Below are 22,476 nucleotides of genomic sequence, written 5' to 3'. Positions count from 1 at the left end.
GGAAGGCCCAGGTGTCAGCAAAGAGCCAGTCAGTAAAGCAATGTCTCCCCTCCCCGGCTGGGGTTGGGAGAGCCTGAAGTTCTTGGAGATCGGTTCAGAAGACCGAGCAGACACACTTGGTTTCGCGGCTGTTTGAGAGCAAGGACTGGACAGGACACTTTTACCCGTCACATGTAACCAATTAAGGAGACTGGGGGAGGGCGTCCTTTATCTTGGGTATGAGTTAAATGAGTAATTGAGGATCTCCTTCGTGACCGCTGAAATGAGTTATTCTCTGGTGAATGGGAAGCTTCTTGAAATACTGGGAACTTTGTTGTGCCTTTGAGTAATTGAGGGAGTCCTCTCAGTTTGGTTTGTCTTTTCCCCTATGTGTCCTGTCTCTGGCAAATCGCTGGCTGCCCTTTGAAGCTGGTTAGGTTCAGCTAGAAGAGAAGGCGATCTTCATTATTTTTCAGAGGTTTGGAGAAGACAGTTGTTTTATCAGACCCCAAATTTGCTGAGGTGGAGTCCATAGGACCAGCTCATCGTCTCGTGTGTGTGTGTGTGTGTGTGTGTGTGTGTGTGTGTGTGTGTGTGGTTTTCCACTCTCCCCCATCTCACCCTGAGAACCAAGACCAGGGTGGACTGTGGAGCTGAAGGCAGGTGTGTGCCCAGCCTTGTCACAGCACCCTTGAGTTCCACCTACACCCCACACATACTGCTCAGTGTGCTCACTTGGCTGGCTCACTTAATTATGTATAGGTGAGGAGGGGGCATAGCGTCAGAGACTCATTTCTTCCTACAAGATCGCTCCCACCCGCCCCCAGAGGGACTCCAATAGGCTCTGGTTATATTCCCGTTTTCCGTATGCTGAGTACAGGCAAAATCTCTCTCCTTTCCCTAGCTTAGTTGAATGTTTTTAGGATTTTAGTCTCAGCAGCGGCGGAAGTGTGGTGGGTTCTCATTTGTTTGGACGGGCTGGCACCTTCGTGGAGTTCAGGTTGTTCAGGCTTGGAATGGATATGAATTTTCCATAACAGTGGGGCTGGAGGCTCCTCAAACTCCTGGGAGGAGAAAAAGCAAAACCAATTTGGTTCAAGTGGGCCAAAGAAAACAATAGTGAAAATAGCTGTGAATTCTGACCAGTTCTTTTTTTTCTTTCTGCCCCTTTGTTCTGTGTTTTGGCACACTTTGGTAAAGGCTTAACTAAACCTGCATGCTTATTCATTCCGTTAGTCACAGTCTATGGATAGATGCTGTAACAGCTTATGAATTAGTATGCTAATTTTCTTCATTACTAGTTGGATTTACAAAATAAAATAGGCTTTATTTTTCCTTTGTGAGGATGTGTTTGTGTAAAAAGCAAGGATGGGAAATGAATGCTTTGGGGGAATAGTTGGTAAATATTTTTCAGGTATCACCATTGAGTTTTATTATTATAATTATTTTTGCCTTAATAAAAATACACTTTACACAACTTGAGGCAGAGATAAGTGCCTCCAACTTCATTGGTCAGGTATAACTCACTTCCTAATAATGGAGAGAGGCAAAGTTAGGAAAAGGAAACCTAAGTAGGTTTCAGGGGAAGTTTTCTCGGTTCCATCAGCACTAAAGGCTACTTGCTTCTGTAGACCTGACTTTTTGCAAGCTGTGGACTGGGATATATTTTCTGCCGGTAGGTGTCACCAGTATTCGTAAATGTCTTAAAAAAAAAAACAACCCACATCCACTTACTGTCTTTTAAAAAGAATATGATTATATACTTGTTTATAAAGTAGATATTGACTGTTAGATCCTATGGCAGTTTTTCAAGCGATAGTTTCTTTTTTGTAAAAACGACAATAGAAGCAAACCGGTCTATTTGGAGGCCTTCTTGGTTAATAGGACTCGTTGACCTTCAGTGGTGCTTGTGGCTGAGCACCTATGCCTGGCACAAATATATGGTGGCAGTTCCTCCAGAGCCTTCTCTAGGGAGGACTGTGTGTGCAGTGTGGCACCAGCTGATTCCTTCTAACACTCAGTCACCAGCAAGGTGATGGCCATTTAAGAGAAAGCTTGGGGGGAGCAGGCTTTGATGCTCACCAGATGCCATGTACCTGGGTAAAAATAATGCAGACACTTCTCTTAAAAGCAAATAATAAAATTTCTATTCAGGTTTTAATTTAAATGCTTCTTTTTTTATTTCAACGACTGCTTCCAGTGAAAGTAAAAGTGATACATATTTATATTTTTCTTTAAAAGATGTATCTTAAACTTTAAAAAATATTCTACATAGTACATGTCTGATATTTTGTGTCAAATAATAAAATGCTGCTTCTTTTTTGTTATGTTGGTTTTTTCGAGGCAGGATTTCTTTCTCTTTTTAAATTTATTTTTATTTAATGTGCATTAACGCTCTGCCATGGGTGTCAGGTCCCCTGAAACTGGAGTGACAGATAGTTGTGAGCTGTCATGTGGATGCTGGGAATTGAACCCTGGTCTTGTAGAAGAGCAATGAGTGTTCTTAACCACTCATCCATCTCTCCAGCCCAAGACAGGCTTTATTTGTGTAACCATCTTGACTGTCCTAGAACACACTTTATAGACCAGGCTGGCCTTGAACTCACAGAGATCCACCAGCCTCTGCTTCCCAAGTGCTGGGATTTAAGGCTTGTGCCACCACCAACATCCAGCACATATGTTCTATTTTTATGCCTATGACTAACTGTATCCTTCGCCTCTAATCATTACTGTGAAATTTGAGGAGCTTGGTGCACGGCTCTGGATTTTCACAGAAAAATGTCATTTGACATGAACAGTTTATTTCTTCTGACCATTGACACAACTTTGCCCCATTTATCTCTGTGTTCACAGGAACTTTGATCATTCCTGTGATGGGAGGGAGTGCTTACTCTAGGACTGCTAGGTGCTACGAATACCTCAATATTATACCTAAATAATAAACACCTAAATACTAAAAGGGGAGCTGATACTGCTAATGAACCAGGCTGATTTCCAGTTAGAAATCTGTTTCCCCATGGTGAGGTTTGTGTTAAATAGAAGCTTCGGTAACCAAGTATAATGAAGAAAGTTAAAGTAGTGGGGACAGGCTGTTAAGAGTTGTGGGTTAACTCTGTTTTACTGTGTGTGTGAGAGAGACAGACAGACAGACAGACTGCACCCGCACATGTGCACATGCAGGTACGTGTGTGTAGGTTCAAGTGTGTGAAGGGGTGAGAGGAGAACTTCTACTTCTCCCAAAGCATGATGGGATTGAACCCATGTCATCGGGTTTGCACATCAAATATTTTTGCCTGCTAAGCCATCTCGTTGACCCTCAGTTTCATTTTTAATGGAAATCCAAACAGACATTTCTTTGTGTTTGATCTGGCATCCTGGTAGACTGCTCACTTGGGTATAGATGTTTCCTGGCATCAGGCCTCATTTGGTTGGTGGTATTTTTGCCCTTGTCTTTGTCTCTTGGCGTTTATGCGCAGTTCAGCACACAGATAGTAGGTGTAGAGCATGAGTAGTTAGGTGTTGGCCCTGGGGTCCCGAAAGTATAGGTTCTAAGTTTTACCCAGTAGCCTTGCATAGTCCTATGAATAATGGCATACACTGGATATGAAGTTATAGCATCCTACCCTCTTTCGAATTCTCCCATGCCTAGGTCTCTCTTAAAACTCCTGTCATGTTGTAGTTCATCACAAAATGTGTATTATTATCCCAGCTTTGTGAATAAGGACACAAACAGAGGCGACTTGCAGGAATATACAAAGAAAATCGAACTTGATCCAAGATCCAATACTAGATCTCCTGATGAATTCAGCCCAGTATTCAGTACTTAAAGCACCTAATGGAAAAACAAACAAAAAATGGAGGGAAATGCAAACCAGTCTTATAAAATGTTCCACATAAATATTGTCTTTTAAAGTATGCAGTCTTAACTATATAACTGTGAAGGTGCCTCTGAAGTTTTAGCAAGGTGGATCATGTGTTCTACTGTGATTTATACCTCCCCAGCCAATACATAAATAACTGTATTGATCCATTTGCACTTCTTGAGTGTCAGTTACAGAGCTAAGTGGTCACTGGTTTCCTGTGCTTGGCTTTTCTTGGAATCTGCATCATCTAGCATCAAACTGTCAGTATATGTGACCAACTACATGGAAACAGCTGTGGCAGCTATTGCAACTGGACCCTAAAATTTCTTTAGATGACTTAGTTGGCCCCAGATTTTGCCGGGTGAAAAGCCCCAGAGTTACCCAGAGAAAGGTCATTCCTCACTGGTAGTGTTTGAATGTGGTCACTAGGCCATCACTCCGAGGCTTGTTCATCTGTGAAGGTGTCTTAGAGATATGATTCTCCAAGATGAACATGCATGGATAAGACAGAGGAAAGGAGGTTAACTCTAACGTGTTGACTGTTCAAGGCGTTGACTCTGGAATAAGACTATCTGGGTCCCCTCATCTTCCCCACCACCTGATAGTGGAGTGACCTTGGGCAAATCGTTGTGCTTCTCCAGGCCTCAGTCTTCTTAATGGTAAAATAAAGATAATGATAGTGCAGCTAGAACCGTAGTGAAGGTCAAATGAGATCATTCCTGTACTGGCACATAGTAAACTCAACGAGTATTGTCAAGCCTGGTATAGTGACTCAGACCTGTAATCTTAGCACTCAGAAGGTAGGGTGGGAGGATTCACGAGTTCAGGGCAATCCTGGACTACAAGGCCTTGTGTCAAAAACAAAAACAAAACAAGCGCATTATCCTAATTTACCGAATGCTGTTTTATACGTAGCCATGCATGGGGCGGGAGGGCTTCATTTGTCTGTCCTTCCCTTTGAGCATGATCACAGGAATCATATGATGTTAGTGCTAACCTCCTGTCTTTGTCAGGGTTCCTGTGGCTGTGATGAAACACCATGACCGAAAGTAAGTTGAGGAGAAAGGGTTTACGACATCACAGTTCATCATCAAAATCAGGGCAGGAACCTGGAGGCAGCTTACTGGCTTGCTCAGCCTGCTTTCTTATAGAACTTAGAACCACTAGCCCAGGGATGGTACCACCCACAAGGGGCTGGGCTCTCCTCAGTAATCACTAATTGAAATGCCAGCCAGGCAGTGGTAGCACACAGTCACATGGTGGTGGGTACATGCCTTTAATCCCAGCTCCCAGCACTCAGGAGATGAAGGCAGGTGGATCTCTGAGTTCAAGGCCAGCCAGGTCTACAAGAAAAGCTCTGGTCTTCTCTCTCTCTCTCTCTCTCTCTCTCTCTCTCTCTCTCTCTCTCTCTCTCTCTCTCACACACACACACACACACACACACACACACACAAAAGAGCCCTGCAGAGCCCTGCAGGCTGATACTATAGAAGCATTTTCTTAATTGAAGTTCCCTCCTCTCGGTAACTTTAGCTTGCGTCTAGTTGATCTAAACTCTCCAGCAAGTCCCCTTCTGTAGATGGCATGGCTCTCCAAGATAGCTGAGCTATGTGGTAAGGGATCCAAGACTCACAGCTTAGTCTGACTGTGAAGTCTGTACTTTCCCAACCGCATCACATTGCCACAAAATGACTAAATCGCTGGTCCCTTACCACATGGCACAAGAAGGATGAACCTGCCTGCCCCAGAAATTGCTTCACAATCCAAGGCTCATTGTTTTCGTAATGAGTGAGCAACCCAAGCCTTAGCCAGTACCTCTGGCAGCCCATCTCCTAGAATAGCAAGCCCTACCTTGAGAGGGTTTTGGTGATTTCATCTGTATGTGTCTCAAGACCATAAGGCAGGTCTTTGCCAGGATTCTACATGTTCATTAATGTGGAGACAACACCATCGATCCTTCTGTTTGTCATTTGGCTTCTCTCCATGAGCCACCAGCCTTCCTCATAAACCAATAATGAGCACCCAACTACCATCTATTTTTAAAAAATTGTGTCTCCCCCTTTTTTTAAGACACCCCAAAATTGTGAACCAGTGCTGCTATTATTATAGCTGCTGGATCAAAATAAATTACTGACCACATTCTAATTTTGCAAAACCCTCTGTAAATTGAATTGGTGTGTGTGTGTGTGTGTGTGTGTGAGAGAGAGAGAGAGAGAGAGAGAGAGAGAGAGAGAGAGAGAGAGACTGGGCATGCCTTCACTAGTGATGTATGTGCTCAGTTGTCTTTGTGTAATTTGTCCCATGAGGAGCTTGCTGTGATCACATCACCATTTACTCTTGTGTCAGTAAAGACCACGGTTTCTGATGCCTCCTTTCCCGCACTTCCTTTTCCGTTCTCTAGTTTTAGTAGACAAGAGCTGTTAGCTTAGAAGAAGCTGTCAGACGTTAATTAGGATCAGCTTGTAAACCTTCAACTGGTAGGGAAGGAGTGGTCCCCTTTAAGTCTAGAAACACTTGGATGTGGTTCTTAGCTTGGACCATTGTGTTCTTTTTCAAGAAGGCAGCCTTGCTTATTCGTAAACTTCAAGTAATTGGAACTGAACCAGAAAGCTTAACGGTAAATTCATTGGACTTTTTTTTTTCCTTTCCTGCCTCTTACATTGAGGAGAAAAGGAGTTAGCAAAACATGCTTTGCTTCCAAGGATTTAAGAGACAAATAGAAGCTGCTAAGGAAGTGACCCCGGTCACTGCAGCAGAGAACCCTGGTGTGTTGAGAACAGGTGCCCAGTTCGCATCCAGCTGCTGGATGCATTCGATCCCTGCTTACTGCTTCCAGAGACAGAGAACTCACAGCATCTGAGGCCATCTTCTGTCTATGTTCATTTTTAAATTACAAGTGTATTGGTGTTTTACCTGCATGAATCTATGTGTGAAGATGTAGGGTCCCCTGAAACTGAAGTTAAAGACAGAGCTGCCACCACGTGAATGCTGGGAATTGAACCTGGGTCCTCTGGAAGAACAACCAGTGCTCTTAACCACTGAGCCATCTCTCCAGTCCTGGAAATCAGTTCCTAATTGTGGCATTGCTTTCCAGAGCTGTTAGTCTATGGTGTACTTTCTCATATATCATAAATTTGAAAACTACTGTCCCTCCCTGACCCCTCCCACTTCACATCCTTGCTCACAATCCACCCAGCTGTGTCCATTCTGTCTCCTTGGTTTTGCTTATTCATCTGGACATCCTCATTGTGCCCAGAAATCATGAGCATTGGTCAACCTGGAAATAACTATGATTATGCTAGGTTATGATACAAAACCAAAAGTTTCTTTTTTATGTAATGTACTCCCTTAGAAAGGAGAAGTAGAATAATACCTTGAAAATATTTTAGAAATAAAAACAACAGGGCAAAGATTAGTATCTCCATCATTTAATAATCTATACAGATATAAAATTGTGTATTGACAAATAGACAAAAGGCAGCATAGGCAGCTCATATACAAAGAACTTAGGGGTAAGATTATTTTAAATTACCATCTTAACAGAAATTGCAAAAATAAGAAGGGCTAATTCTTACCCAAATATTATAGCTATTTCGTAGACACGACAAGACGCAGTGCTATGGATGTTGTCTAACTGCTCTTTTTTGTACATACTAAAAGACAGAAGGCTTGTGTTTGCCCTTGTAACCTCAGCACTAGAGAGACAGAAAGAGGCCAATCCCTGGACTTCGTGGACCCCCAGCCTAGCCCACTTGATGAGTTCTAGGCAGTGGGAGACCCTGTCCAGACAGTGCCTGAAGGATGACACCCAGGGTTGTTCTCTTGTTTCCACACATACGGGAACACAAGTGCCCATGTACATGCAGAGACATGCACACACATACAAAGATGAAAGAGGTTTGATTCGAATCTTTGGACTTGATGTTCTAGCTCTTAGGGAGAAATGTGTGTCCGAAATTGTTCATAATGACACTTGCAATGATGCCCATTCTTTTTTGTGTGCGTTTTTATAAATTTTAGAACACTTTTATATCCTTTGGCTCACCTGAGTATAATTATCTTTGTTTTTAAAATGAGTATACAGAGGGGAAGTGAACACCAATGGTTTCCCAGGAGCATACAGATGGGAATGGTCAAGTCAGAGGTGGAAGTGAGCTGCCAGATTCCAGTCTAAGCATTCTTTCATAATTACTAACAATAGGCAGAAGAACCACAAGATGATTCCCATGTCCCATAGGTCAGGGGCATCATCTGTAACCATCACCGCCTAAAACAGAAGTATGCCTTAGTGTCTCTTGAAAAAAAGCAGGAAGAAAAATAATGATAAGTACAGTGGAATCTGATTTAAACCCATGTAATACATAAATGGATGTAGAGAAGTATGGGGGAAGGGATGCTGCAGTCAAAGCACCCCCCCTTCCATCTTGCTCCCTAATCTCATAACGTTGTCATCCGATGCTGACATACACCTGTGCTATCTCCTTTGGCTCAGCCGAGGAAGGTGAGAGTGTGTATCAGCTTGCCAGCGCCGTGACAGAATAGGTAAAAACAACTGCGGGGGTGGGGGAGCCTTGTTTGAGCTCACAGTGTCGGGGATTTCAGTCCATCATCCTGGATCGTGGCTGCAGGATCATGTGGCAAAGGCTGCTCACCTCTTCATAAATGGGAAGCAGAGAGAAACAAAGGGACTAGAAACCAGGTGTAACCTTCAAGGCATGCTCCCAGTGACCTGCTTCTTCCATCTGGCCTCTCACCTCCTAAACTTTGTTAGTACTTCTCAAAATAGTGCTAGCAACTAGGGAACAAGCCCTCAACACATGCCTGGGAGACATTTCATATTCACACTGCAGCAATTGGTAAGGCAAGGGCTATTCTTCTCCTCAACCAAGGCAAGCAAAATGATGGCTCCCTCTTTTCTTAGTCTTGACTACGTGGCTTGCCAATATGTTGACTGAACATGCTACTAGTGTACATGCTACTAGTTATGTTGTTTAGTGGAGTGGCTTGTAAGCAGAACTGTTTGGAAAGGGTTACAGATGAACTCTGTTAAGGTTGGCTAGAACTCTGCACTATGTGATGTCATGCTCGGGTCAGTGAACTGGTGACCTTTGCCCTGGCCTGTGCTTCAGAATCCTTCACTGCAAACAAGGCCTTACTTTGTATTTGCTAGGAGATCACTGCTATGGTGGAAAGCAAGCCCATAAAAAAACGGATGGGCACAAACTTCTGCACATGGAGGTGACGTGTGTTGACCTGATGCCTTCTGAGTTGTCTAGATGGAATAGCTACAGAAGACATGATAAATAGCAAAGAGAAATACAGCATTTCCCAAAGGTACCCTTTCATAGATAGTATTAGATGTTGGCAGCCTGCTTGAGTTAATTAGAACTGAGAAGCTAAGTCAGGACCTTATTATATATATATTTGCCACCAGTTGCCTGATCTGGAAAGTTGAAGTATTTCTGAAGGAAGAAGCCACAGAAAGGAGAATAAATTAAATAATGGAAACAGATAAAGCTGGGCCTGATGACAAGAAGGGCTGAGGATTCCTTCTAGCCATTCCTGGCCTGAACTCATGGCCAGTACAAGCTCCCTTCTCAAAGGTGTTATAACAACCCTAGGTAAATACAGAAAAGAGAACTAAGATAGAACTGGTGGAGAGGTCTCTCACCCCCAACCCCTGAGTGCTGTGGGCTGGACTTCCCTATGCTAAGCACGTGTTCCCCTGCTGAATTATCATTCCCTATTGAATTCTTAATTTTAGATTTCACACAGCCTGGGTATGGGTGACGGTGGGCCATCAGTAGCCTGTAGTCTCAGTTCATTTTCATAGGCCTTCAATCGTTTCCCAAAAGTTTAGTTTCGTGCCATTTGTGATAGCTCAAATAATACAGAAATAAGATTTAGAGTAATTCAAGTCATTTTTCATGTCCCGTTCTCTTCCCAAGTTTCTGTTTGGACTTAGCATGTCTTTAACACCTCTGTTGCTTGCCAACTTCCCTTTTAACAAAGTATTATCATCAGCTTGGAAGCTTCAGGGAGGGAGAGGTATTTAACAAGAACCTAACAGGTAGGTAGGGGTGTGTGTGTGTGTGTGTGTGTGTGTGTGTGTATGTGCGTGCGTGCGCGCGCGCGCGCCTGTACCTGTGCCTGTCTACCTAAAATTCCTAAAGTCTACCTCTGGGAACACACACACCCAACTCCATTTCCTGGACCCATCTCTCCCTGTGCTAGGGTTACAGGCACATGCTGCCACAAACAACTTTTTACATGGTTGATGGAGATCTGAACTCAGGTTTTACGTGATTCTGTTTGTTTGTTTTTGAGACAGGGTTTCTCTGTGTAGCTCAGTCTGTCCTGGAACGCCAAAGCCCAAGCTGACCTCAAACTCACAAAGATCTGCCTGCCTCTGCCTCCCAAATGTTGGGATTAAATGCATGGACCACCACCACCTGGCTCTGAACTGAGTTCTTGATCCCAGCTCTGGATCCCTTGTGAGTTGAAGAGACCGGACTCCATCCGCCTAAATCTTGCTTTCTTTACCTGTAAAGCAGGATTTCCAAAAGAAATATAAAGTGTCATCTACAGACGTCAGGTCATTAGTAGCCACAATGGCTTCTGTTTTGAGTGTCTGTCTACTGCGAGTAGAAGCTGATGTGGTCATTCTATGAAACAAAGTTACTCTTCCCTTTGTAGGCAATACCAAGCTGGTTTCCCAGGAGTCCAAATGGCGTTGTTGTTTTGTTTTTTTAATAAAAGCTGTCCCAGGCACACTGCAAGTTTCACATTCCTTTCTTACAGGTAGGATAAAACTGTCTGGTGTGAGCCAGGTATAGTAGGACTCAGGAGGCAGAGGCACAGGTTTCTCTGTGAGTTTGAGACCAGTCTGGTCTATATAGTGAATTCCAGGACAATCAGAGCTATAAAGTAAGACACTGTCTTAAAAAAAAAACAAAAAAACAAAAAAAACCAACCAACCAAAAGAATGAAAGAGAGGGGAAGAAAGAAAGAGAAGGAAAGAAATCTGGTGTGGTTTTATAGTTCCTGGAATGGCTTTTAAACGGGAGGTGGTGTATGTGATAGGTAGAGAGGCACCTGGCCATTGCAGCAGCTCCCCCTGGCATGGATCATCCGGGACTCAGCCAGCACTGACCACAAAGGCAGGCAGACGAGGGTGAGCTTGATTGCTTTGAGTTCTGCATGACTTACTGAAGTGGGGTACTTTAATTATAAATAGGTCCTTTGTTAGAAGGACAGGGGAAATTCCATAGTGTGATGACTAGATTGATAAAGAATTTAATAACTAAAATATGGCCTCCAGTGTTCTTTAGTTGTCAGTGAGCAAGTACTGAGACCTAAGTGTGTCTCTCGTTTCCCCCATGTTGAGAAACCAAAAGTCATGCTTTCTTTTCTCAAGGAACTTCTGTTTGAATTTGACCAAATCATTAGCAAAGCTAGCATACAGATAATGACCACCAATCTGTTATGGGGGCACTCGGGGAGGAGCTTGGAAGCCTGTGAAAGCCATGTACTGGAAAGTGGTCAAAGAGACCACTGTTGCTAGATGCCATCTACTCCAGATGTGTACTTAGAGGAGCACATGTGCTTAGAGGCACATGGGCAAAGCACCTCACATCTGTCTTTCATGCTGGTCCCAGAGTGATAGGGCTAGACCATAGCAGGCTCAGTTTCTCCTCTTTCCACTCCCCGCCACAGACGCCATCTCTCTTCTGACTGTGAAGTCAGATTTCCCATCCTGGTTCCCATGGCTTAGGAAGCTAGCAGAACTCAGACCTTGCTGACAGGTGTGTGGCCTTGGGCTCTGTATCAACTGGGTGACCCTGGGCCAATTCTAAACCCATTTAAGTCTTATTTGCTTGTTCTGTGAAGTGGGAAAATTAGTAACACTGACTCAAGGCATTATGGATAGAAAGCACAGGGAGGCACACTTGCAGGATATGGCCCTGTACGTGCCATGATGTTGTTAAACGAGGAAGTTGTGTACCCTGGGAAACCAGTGTGGGGGGTGGCAGGAAAGGCTTTCATATCAGGTAGACTTGAATTCGAATTTCAGCTCTGCCAATTAATCCCTGGGTAAGACTTGGAGCAAGTGGTTTCCTTTCTCTGGACAGCTGCTTCCTCTTCTCTCCAATCGGGTCCTGGAGTGTCGTGAGATAGATGGGAGGGTGCTAGGGTCAGGCAGAGAGAAGCCTTAGCAACAGTTCTCTAAGGCTTTGCAGGCCCAGATACCTAAGTGTAGAGGCAGAAGGAAGAAGGAGCCAGTTCAGAATAGCCTCCACTCTATCCACATGTCTTTTATTTCTCTCTCTACTCCAGGAGTCCTTTACCCCAGAAATGCAAACCATAGTCAGCAAAACTGCTTTGTCTAGAAACTTACTGGCACCCGTTACTTCTGACTCCAAGGCTAAGCCAACATTTTGTTTCGCCAAAAGTTTGTGATTTGGCTTCTGTATTTATAAGTCACCTGCCATTATCCTTCATTTTCCTGATTATCTTTTATCATTGAAATGAGCTGAACTGGGGCTGGAGAGATGGCTGAGTGGTTAAGAGCACTGACTGTTCTTCCAGAGGTCCTGAGTTCAATTCCCAGCAACCACATGGTGGTTCACAATCACCTGTAATAAGATCTGGTGCCAACTTCAGACCTACAGGGACACATGCAGGAAGTACACTGTATACATAATAAATAAGTAAATCTTTTAAAAAAAGAAATGAGCTGAACTTGACATAGTGGGAGCTACATCTCCAAAGCTCCTTCTCTTCTTTGTCACGTATGAATTTCAATAGAGTGTAGATAATGATTCAGTCTTAAATTCTGGGAGTTAAAAATAACATGCAATCATTGTATTTCAAGGTTGCAAATGTAGAACGGAGAGAACCAGTGTTTGCAGTGCGCTTTTGGAAAAATCCATTGTCAGTGAGCATTAAAAAATCCAAACTCTTGTCTTTCAAAATAGGCCGCAGAATGAAAATATGTGGCCAGGCCAACAATATTGTGTTCCGTGTGAGCGTGCACACCCATCCTAAGGAATAACATTTTGAAACTATTTACGTACTTACTCGAGGGTGCGTGGGCTGACAGGAGGACCATAGAACTCTATTGTAGATCACCGCCCTCAAGTTTCCTGAGCAGCATACCCTCTGCCTTTTTTTTCCCACATGCTGTTGCTCAGTGTGTGGCAAAGTGTCACCCCAAATATGAAAGTTTAAATTTAAAAAAAAAATATTTCCAGTTCACTGATCCTTATATAGTTGTTTGGTGGCTTTTTCAATTTAGAATAATCAGATTTGGGTTTATTCTATTCTCACTTGGGAGCCGAATGTTCTAAAATGTTCTGTGTTTCCTGGTCGTAAGTGTGGGAAGGTGCTGCCGAAGACACACATGGGCCAGGCATCTGAAGGGATGAAGTGGTGCTGGGGACAGCTGGCACATGCCAGAAAGCATCACAGGTGCTTTGTGTTTCTTTCTGGAAGTCACATCCCCAAAAGACTTCCTTGCTCAAAAGACGTGGCCTCAGTTAAAGCTAAGGAACAAATGGACAGCAAAGACATGTATCTGTTCCCTCCTGCAGTCTGGAATTCTCAGCCAGACGACCATGCAGGTTTTACTTAGCAGGCAAATGTGGTCCCTGCCTTATCTTCAGTCAGACAGCAGACCTGACAGTCTGAGATGATCAGCCAGCCTGAGATGTACGTCAGCATCCCAGATTCAGCTAGAACAATCTGTCCTATCCTTTGGGACATTGAGACCAAGATCTGTGCGCCTCTTTTCATCTCTGTACTTCTATTTCATTTTCTGGAAAGTTAAGATAATGCTGAGCTCCAGAAGGTGACAAATGGCTAGAGAGGACACATGTGGGGCTTGGCAGTTCTTCCTTTCCTGAAGCAAAAACACCATGCTTGCATGAGAACAGTTCTGCTTCGTATATCTGATGGATTAAATGCCCGGAGTGCCTATAGTTGCCTACTTCCAGAAAGTACTGGGGTCTGCCAAGGCTGCACACAAGCTCCCGCAGCACATAATTCAGCAGGGTGCTGGCGGGGCCTGTCCTGTGCAGACCTCACGACCCAGGTACTGACTCCCTCCCCCTCCTCAGGCTGCTATCATGGAATTTCACCACTGTTTTTTGTGTCCTCCAGCATAGCCTTGATTCCTGCCAAGCCACTCCTAGTTTTCCTCTGTCCAACCAGAGTTTTACTGAACAGATGACAAAGCCACAGGAAGGAGAAGGCAGGAATGTGGAATGTAGCCGGAACATGTTAGTGGTACGACAGTGGAAAGCTTTGGAGATGGCCATGGGCTGGAGAACAAGCTGGAGGAGAAAGCACGCTGCTTCTTGGGCTTTGGACTAGGCTAGTACTCTGGTCTTATCTGGGGGCTCACACCGAAGTACACATTCACAGCCCTAAGAGGGCCATTGCACGTGTTCACAGCTAGCAAACCAAGCCAGAGGAGGTTACGTGATTGGCTCAAGGTTAGAAAATACTGGTCTCTGGCCAGAAAGATTGATTCATATTTATCCATGGATACTTTGCAAAGAATTGATGGATTCTTTGGTCAAAGTGATACGAACTGTGTTATGTTCGACAGAGGCTTTTGAGTCATTCCTAATCTCTGAGGGAGCTCACAAAACATCCTCACAGTAGTCCTGAGATTTGTACACACCAGCTTCCTCAACTCTGAAGCAAGGATGGAAGCCTCAGTGCAGCTTTTTCTCCTACCCAGCCCAGAGGGGTGGGGATGGGAGCCAGGATGTCCCTTCAGCAGGGATAAACAAGGACAGAACTAAATCCCACCCACAAGTTCCAAGAAGTCAGTAGGAAGTAACTAAGGAACTCGGAAGTCACAGAGGCCTTCCTCAAGACTCAGTGGCAGTGATCAGGCTACCCTTGCCATCTCCTAGGTGTCCTGTTGGGTTTCGTCGAGCCAGGACTAAACCCCGTTTCTCAGACCTGGGATGGGAATAACATGCTGGACACATCACTTCTGTAGCATTCATGCCCCAAATGCGCTGGATCTTTGTGTGCCAGGTTGACCTTCCCGTGGTTTATGGCTCAGGGACACAGCCTCGCTGGCAGGCCTCCTGTTTTGTCGGATTCCTGAAGTGTGACACAGTTCTAAGATTCTGGGCCCTGTCTGCCTCAGCAGAGTAAAAAGTTCTGCTTGAAGTTGGGAAGGCAGATGTGTAGCTGGGGACTGCTGAGAGACCTAACTATTTGGTTTCCTCTTTCTCTGAAGGTCTGTAGAACCAAGTCTGGACGTGACCAAGAAGAGCTTCAGGCTATAGGGGCTGGCGCTAGCTGAAAGGAACTTACAGGGTGTGGGTGTGTGTTTCTCCTTCTGCCTAGAGTTAAGTAATAGTAACATCCTGTGTAAGAGAACGCGAATGTGGTTTTCTGCTAAACTCCAATATTTTAGGGCTATTTATTGGATGTGTTTAATCTCGGGCCAATTTAGCCAGTAGCAGACTAATAAAATAACAAATGTGGGCTTGCTGCCAGGACAAATGTTGACTTACCCTTCTCATGTTGACTAAAATGAATAACTTGGAAAGTAATTGAGGAGTGCGGGCCTTGACCAGTGCCACAGTCTGAAACAGTGCTGCTGTTTTATGTTCCTGGCACTCCTGAGAGGCTGTGTGAGTGACCTGTGCTGCTGCCTGCTCCAGCTCTGTGACAGGCCCATATTTTACGGAGTTATTTTCCAAAGTTCTTTCTTTTTTAACATCCCCTAACCCCCAAGCCCATAAACCTTCATTCAGCAAAAAAATGAATGTCCTTGTGGCAGACAAGAAGAACATTACACTTTTCCAAAATGGGGCCCAAACTTCAATGACAATGAGAATTAAGGCAATAATTTAAGCTGGGAAGGTGGGCACATGTAGTATAGTGTAGTGTTAGGATAGACGCTGAGGGAAGAGAAGGACCCTTGTTTGAGACCATATTGAGCTGCATAGTGAAACTCTTTATCAAAATAATAATAATAATAGGGGTTGGGGACTTAGCTCAGTGGTAGAGTGCTTGCCTAGCAAGCGCAAGGTCCTGGGTTCAGTCTTTAGCTTCAAAAAAGAAAGACAAAATAATAATCTTAGTAAGTTCAGATTCTTCCTTCAGAAACAACCATCATGCTGGACATTTCCCCTCGGTGTTTGTTAGAAATGAGTTGCTTCTCCGGGGTACACAGAATGAGAATGGCTCCCTCCTCACTTTCTCCAGCCACCTCTTCTCCTGCCTTTTGCCACTGAGTTTATTCAAACACAAGAGGGCTGTAAATACTTTTGCCAGTGTCGTTTGGACTTGAAGGAAGCCAAAGACCACAGAAGTTCTCCTAGCAAATGTGTTCTTTTCTTTCCTTACTGTTTTGTTTTTGTTTGTTCTCTTGCACTGGATGGGAAGCTATTTGGATGGGACTCTCTGAGTTCAGCCAGCTGTCTTGATGTCTACTCGCTAACCAAGTCTCTGTAAAAGCAGCTGCCTCCCAGGCCAGTGCTAGCCCATAGCTGTGGATGGGTTTGGGAAGCTGTGTGCTGCAGGAAGCAGGATGCACAGAAGATGAATGTTTTTTCTTCAGCCTTAGCATGCTCACAGCGGGGAGGGGGCTGTGTTTTAGCGGTTTCGTTTTTTGTTTTTTAATTTCTTTTTCTGTTTATCTTTTGTGTGTGTGTGTGTGTGTGTGTGATGGGCATTGAATCCAGGAGCTCAAGCATGTTGAAGGCATACTCTGCCACCATTATGTACCTTAAGCCCCTATAGATCCAGTTTTATGACCCTTAATCAATGGTTCTGCTATAACTTCCCTGTCATCTACTTGTTTTGTCTTGAGACAGGGTTTCTCTGTGTAGCCCTGGCTGTCCTGGAACTCACTCTATAGACCAGGTTGGTCTCGAACTCAGAGATCATGCCTGCCTCTGCCTAGCGAGTGCTGGGATTAAAGGTGTGTGCCACCACACCTGGCCTGTCATCTACCTTTGAATGTTTCTGCAATCAAAGGTGGAAAGACTCTTCAGCACCTTGGCCCAGCTATGTGGCAGCCTGACCGCAGTGCGGTATGAACCTGACCTGATCCAGTGTGCTCCTGGGCTATCATTTCTCCTGGCTCTCCTTGTTCCCCTCATTACCAAAGACAAAACAAACAAATCTTAGCTTTTCAGTATTTTGTTTTTCTTTGTAAGAAGGAAATTGGGGTGTTTTCCTCCTAATACCCAACACGAAAGAAAGAATGGAGCCATTTCTTAAAGGGGAAATGCAGTTTCTCTGTGTGCCCAGTGCAGGGCAGGCAGCCAGACTCACAGCTGGCAAGAACAAACAAGGGTGTGGTCTCCTCTCTGTGGAGATCAGCTAGTCCAAAGCTATAGGGGATCCTTCCTGACTCTGTTGGGATGCTTGAGAAAGCCCAGAATCCCTGTTGAAATCATGGATCAACATCCGTAAAGGAAAGTTAAAGTTCTGAGCTGAGTTTGAAGACCGGTTGCCATCTTGTGGGTTCAGAACCAATCATTCTGAAGCCAGTGTCACTTATTTAGCCAATGAAGCCAGGTTTCCTCTGGAATTTGGGTTTTGTTATTTGCCTTTCATCTTCTGGTAACAGACGACACCCGTCTAATTAACTATGTGCCAAGGGAAAGAGAGCAGGAAAAAGAATAATAGTGGAAATTTTGGAATGACGAACAATTATTTCATTATTGTCTTTTTATTTTCAACAAAGGGAGACTCGCCAGCTCCAAGAACCTTCTCTAATTGCCCTCGAGCCCCACTCCTCTGTTGTTTAAATCGTTCCAAGGTCTCCTTTTTGCAACCTGTGCGTCCTGCCCATGCCTCTTGCCATCCTGCCTTGCATGCTGATCCCCTCTCCTGCCCGCTCCCGTCCAGCCACAGCTAACATTGGCTCTTGGGACTCTTGTCAGGGCCCACCTTGGCTTTCCTTTTGCAGCTGGGAGACACTCCCTGAGAAATGATACTGCAGGTTTCAGTGAAGCCCACTTTGCACTTAGTAGGTTAAACAAATACTCTCTCCAACAAACGTGTTAATTATAAACGTGCCGGTGGCACTTTCACCATAGGGAAATCCATGGACGCCACGCTAGTTTCCTAGCTCCTGTGACAAAGACCAATAAGGCTTAAGCACCCATGTATTGTGTCTCTGTTCCAGAGACAAAATAGCTGATAGCAAGGTATCCCCTGAGCCTGCCCAGGACTGCTTCCCTGCTTCTTCTGCTTTTCTCTGGCTTGTGTGTTCACCTCTCTGTCATTATGTGTCTATATCTCTGTGTCTCTGTCTAAATCTTCCCTTCATATAAGGACATCTGTGATTGGACTCTGACTAGTATGACCTCATCTTGATTTATTTACAAAGATCCTAGGTCCCAATAAGGCCACATTCACAGACAATGGGTTTAGAGCTTGTGTGTACATTTTCATTGGTACCTGGAATATATGTGTCTGTATATTTTTGTGGGGGGTTCACTCACCAATAGCAACACCGTAACCACATGTCCAAGTTGACATCACCGGTAATCAGGCCTCACAACATCATGTCCCCTTCGATGTAATATGCTAAGGCACGCCCTTCTCTGATGCATTCTCACTGAAATACAAACAGCAAAGTTTCTAAACCTCGTCAGGAGGAAACATCACACTGCTCCACCGAGAGGCATCTGTAAAGCAACTGGCCAATGTGCCTCCAAAGTCTCAGCTAGACAGCTGCAGCATTGTGCTGTGAGGTAGCGAGAGTGCTGTTTGTGGGGACCTGTCCCTGGCTGGGGGAGATCGTGAAGGATGAGGCAATGGAATATAATTAATGTGGGATTTCAAACTGGGTCCTAGAAGAGAAACAGGACAGTAGTGGGAAGTGCGGCGAATCCCAGTGACTCCCCTAACATATGTAGACTGATAAGTTCACCTTTTCTTGGCAGGAATGGAGAAGGGTCATAAAAGACATATCAGTTTCCCAGTCCTGTTCACTGAGTACATGCTAGTCACAAAGCCCATGGCATGTGTGTCATCATCTGCAAGATCGAATAGCAGAGCAGAGGTGTATTATCCACATTTGTCTTTGCTGTCTAAGGTATGTGACCTCATGGTGGTCCTTACGGTCCCCGGATGTCTGTGGACTCATCTGTAGGATGAGGATAATGCCATGAAGGACGTTCTTAAGATACCATGAGCATACCATGAAAAGCTCTAAGTCCAGTGACTGCCACAGACTCGAGGCCCCAATAAAAGACAGCTGTTTCCCACGGAGTTCTCCATAAGCATTGTGTGGTTATTCCCCTATTTCCCCTTGAAGAAATTGTGAATGACATATATCCCATAGGAAATATAAGAGCCAGACTAAGATAGACGACTGATGTACAGTATATAGCCCATTCACATCCACTTTGTCCAGAAAGCATCACCATGAGAGGGGAGATATTAGCAATCCTTGGAAGGACAAGCTGTGAAGCAAGTTGTCACTGTCCTCTAAGGGGAGAAACGGGGCTGTTGGAAGTAGAGTTTATGGCTTGGTGGGAAGAGAGCCAGTACAAGTGTCAGCTAGTGGTGAAGGACAGCCACTGACAGGCAGGGAAGGCCTTGGCAAGAGCAGGTGCGACCTGGAAGTCTTCAAGGGCGAGTCTTGAGCATAAACTGTAAATCAGTGTGAACACTTTGGGGCACTAAGAGGACGGGAATGAACTTTACACTGGTTTGATTGGCACCAAAGGGTGGGGAGCTGGGAGGCCTTACTTCCTCCTTCATAGAAAAATGGAGATGGAAAGAGAAGCCCAATTTGGGGGGAGCCATGAGGAAAGCAAAGCATGTTTTCAGATTAAAACAAATATAGCAGGGGCAGGGAACTCCTCTCTGGGGACAGTCTGATTCTGAAGGGATTCTTTTTATTGTGTGCATCTAAAGGAAGTCAGCTGACCACTGTCAGATCATCTTAGGAAGTGTAGTGACTAGGAGCCTGTGTGTGAATTCATAAAAACTGAAGCAACAACAACAACAAAATGGAACAGAAAATAGTAATAGAATAGGGCTCAGGGAGCCTGGAGCTGGACCGGTGCCTCCCTGACTTGGACTTCAATGTTGTAACGTAGCTCTCCCAGCTTCCATTGCCCCACTAGTGCGTGTCTTCAGTGAGTTACTGATGTTTGGCGGTAGTGTTTCTTCTGTGCTGATGATGACTGCTTCCGGTCCCCTCCACACAGGGCTCTACGAATGAGCTCAGGGACTCATCTTTCCCCCTTCTGTCTTTGATGATACATTTCTCAGAATAATTTTCTGTCCATTATAAAAAGTTCTTTTTTAAAAGAGATAATTTCGTTTTCTGCCACAGGCAAGATTGCGGCTGCGACTGTGCTTCTGATGGTTATCAACCTGTGGCGGTCTGTGCTTTTTGACAGTTAATCAACCTGTGGTACATCCTGTTTTCTTCATCTCAAATCACCCCAACCCTATTTTATTATGAAGTGGATCCAAGGGATTGTGTCGTTTAAAATGGCCTTTATTCACACACCAGAGGAAGTTGATAATGTTTGGACTGATTTCTAGGCTGATTTTTTTCGTCAGGACTGTCAGTTCCCTAGTGATGACAGGGAGTCTCATTATTAATCATAAAAGTTTGGCCTATACCTTAGACTTGCTTCTAATTAGCTCTTGTAATTAAATTAAACAATTTCTATGAATTTGCTTTCTGCCGTGTAGCTTTATTACCTTTACTCTGTGCAGCCCAGGCTGCTTCCTCTGAGTCCTCCTCGCTACTCCACCCTTCTTCCTAGCGTTCTCTCTGTCCCCAAAATCCTGCCTGGCTGTTGGCCATTTAGCTCTTTAGTAGAGCAATCACAGTGAAGTATCTTCACGCAGTGTGAAGGATATTCCACAGCACTGATTTACTTAGAAAGTAAAATGTACTGGAATAGGGATTACTCATGTGGAAACGAAGTCGACCATAGCCCCTGTTCATCAGGGGAGGACCCTACATGTCCAGCCCTAGGTAGAAACTGCAAGTCAAGTTTGTGATGTGGCCCGGGGTGCCTGTGGGAAAGTACAATGCCTGAGGGTGTCACCTTGAGGTTTGTCACATTCTGAGGCTGAAGGCTACTGAGTAGCAGTGTCAGCAACAGTCAGCTCTGGCACACTTCCTGTGAGACTCGAGTTAAAAATAATGTGTTTCTAATAGTTGGAAAATAATTCTTCTGCCATAAAAACTATATGACACTTGAATTTTTGTGTTCATCCATGAAGTGTTTAATGGTCCACACTCATATTGGTTAATTTGTATATTATTGATATCTGGCAGAAGAAATAATGTTTAAGACAGAGACCGGATGTTCCACAGAGTCTAAACTCCTTACTTTCTGCTCTTCTACAGAAGAAGTTAGCTGGCCCCAGGCCACTAACCATGGCTCTAATGTCAGCCTGCCTCAGATTATGGTGCCCCTTCCACTTTTTGTTAATCCAACTGGATGGTTTTAATCCAGCCGATCACCTGAGACCTTGATTTCTTCACCTTTCAAATGGGCACGATAGGTAATTAACTTAAAAGCACGTTGAGAGAAATAAACTAGTGACTTTTATATGTTAAGCTCCAAGATAAGACCCTGTAGCCTTTAAAGTCAAAAGCCTTTAACCCCAGAACTTGGGAGGCAGATGTAAGTGGTCTCTGTGAGTGGGAGGCTAGCCTGGTCTACAGAGTGAGTTCCAGGTCAGCCAAAGCTACATAATAAGACCCTGCCTTGAGAACAGCAGCAACAAAAAGGAGCCTGTTACCAGTATTCGTATGATATCATCTATTTATTGGAAATCAGTCACCATGAGATGGTAACTTGGTATTTAAAATGAGGGTGATGAAAGCCTCCTTAGAGAGTCGGAGGGTGGACCAGAGGTAATGCCAGCACCCACAGCTGGAGCTCTGAGAAGGCCCATCATGTCAAAATGGTTGAAAGCTGTTTGTTCACATGACCCTCTCAACTCATGGGCAGAGGCAACCACCAACATAAACACTTCTCACCTCTGCCTGACTTCTGGCCGGAAGCAGGGCCGTTGCCTTGCCCTGAGGTAACGTGGTCTAAGTGCCTGTGTCACCCCTGGGGAGTGGTGGTGGTTCAGTAAAGGTGGGATCCCAGGGCAGCTGCAGACATGATTGATAGACACTGTCTTCATACTGTGCCCAGCCACTCTGTCTGAAAAATGAAGAACAGAGAAACTGAGGTTCCCTGTAGGTCTTTTCCGGTGGAACTGTTGTGAAGAAAGTGAAGAGAGAAACGGTGCTGCAGTCTGCTGCTGTGGTAGGCAGTTTCTTACGTGATACCGTCTGCTTTGCTTTTTACATCTCGGGAGGCAGAGTAGGGGATAGAAAGGTCACTGTGCCTCCCTAGCAAACAAATTTAAAAAGACATTAAGAAAAACTTGTGTTAAAAGTACAGTCACACAGAGTGCTGTATTCCCTTTTGTTTGCAGTTGGCTCATTAATTCTTTAGGGAAAAATATGGCCATCTTCATTCTCTTTCCTACCCACACCTCCCCACTTCTTTTACTTCTTCTTTTTCTCCTCCCTTTCCTCTGAATAGGGAAAAAAAAATTTGCATAAAAGTCAATGTTAATTTATGATAGAAATCCATAGCGAACTTGATAT

At 44.5% G+C, this 22,476-nt stretch overlaps 1 protein-coding gene across 3 annotated transcripts in view; it reads left to right on the top strand.

The window, feature by feature from the left end:
• Arhgef3 (Rho guanine nucleotide exchange factor 3) overlaps positions 1 to 22,476 on the top strand; it is a 287,187-nt gene that overhangs the window by 215,960 nt on the left and 48,751 nt on the right. The window lies entirely within an intron of this gene.

The sequence above is a fragment of the Chionomys nivalis genome, chromosome 5 (genome assembly GCF_950005125.1).
Source record: "Chionomys nivalis chromosome 5, mChiNiv1.1, whole genome shotgun sequence".
In the NCBI taxonomy this organism is placed as follows: domain Eukaryota; kingdom Metazoa; phylum Chordata; class Mammalia; order Rodentia; family Cricetidae; genus Chionomys; species Chionomys nivalis.
This window is presented reverse-complemented; position numbering and strand designations above follow the sequence as displayed.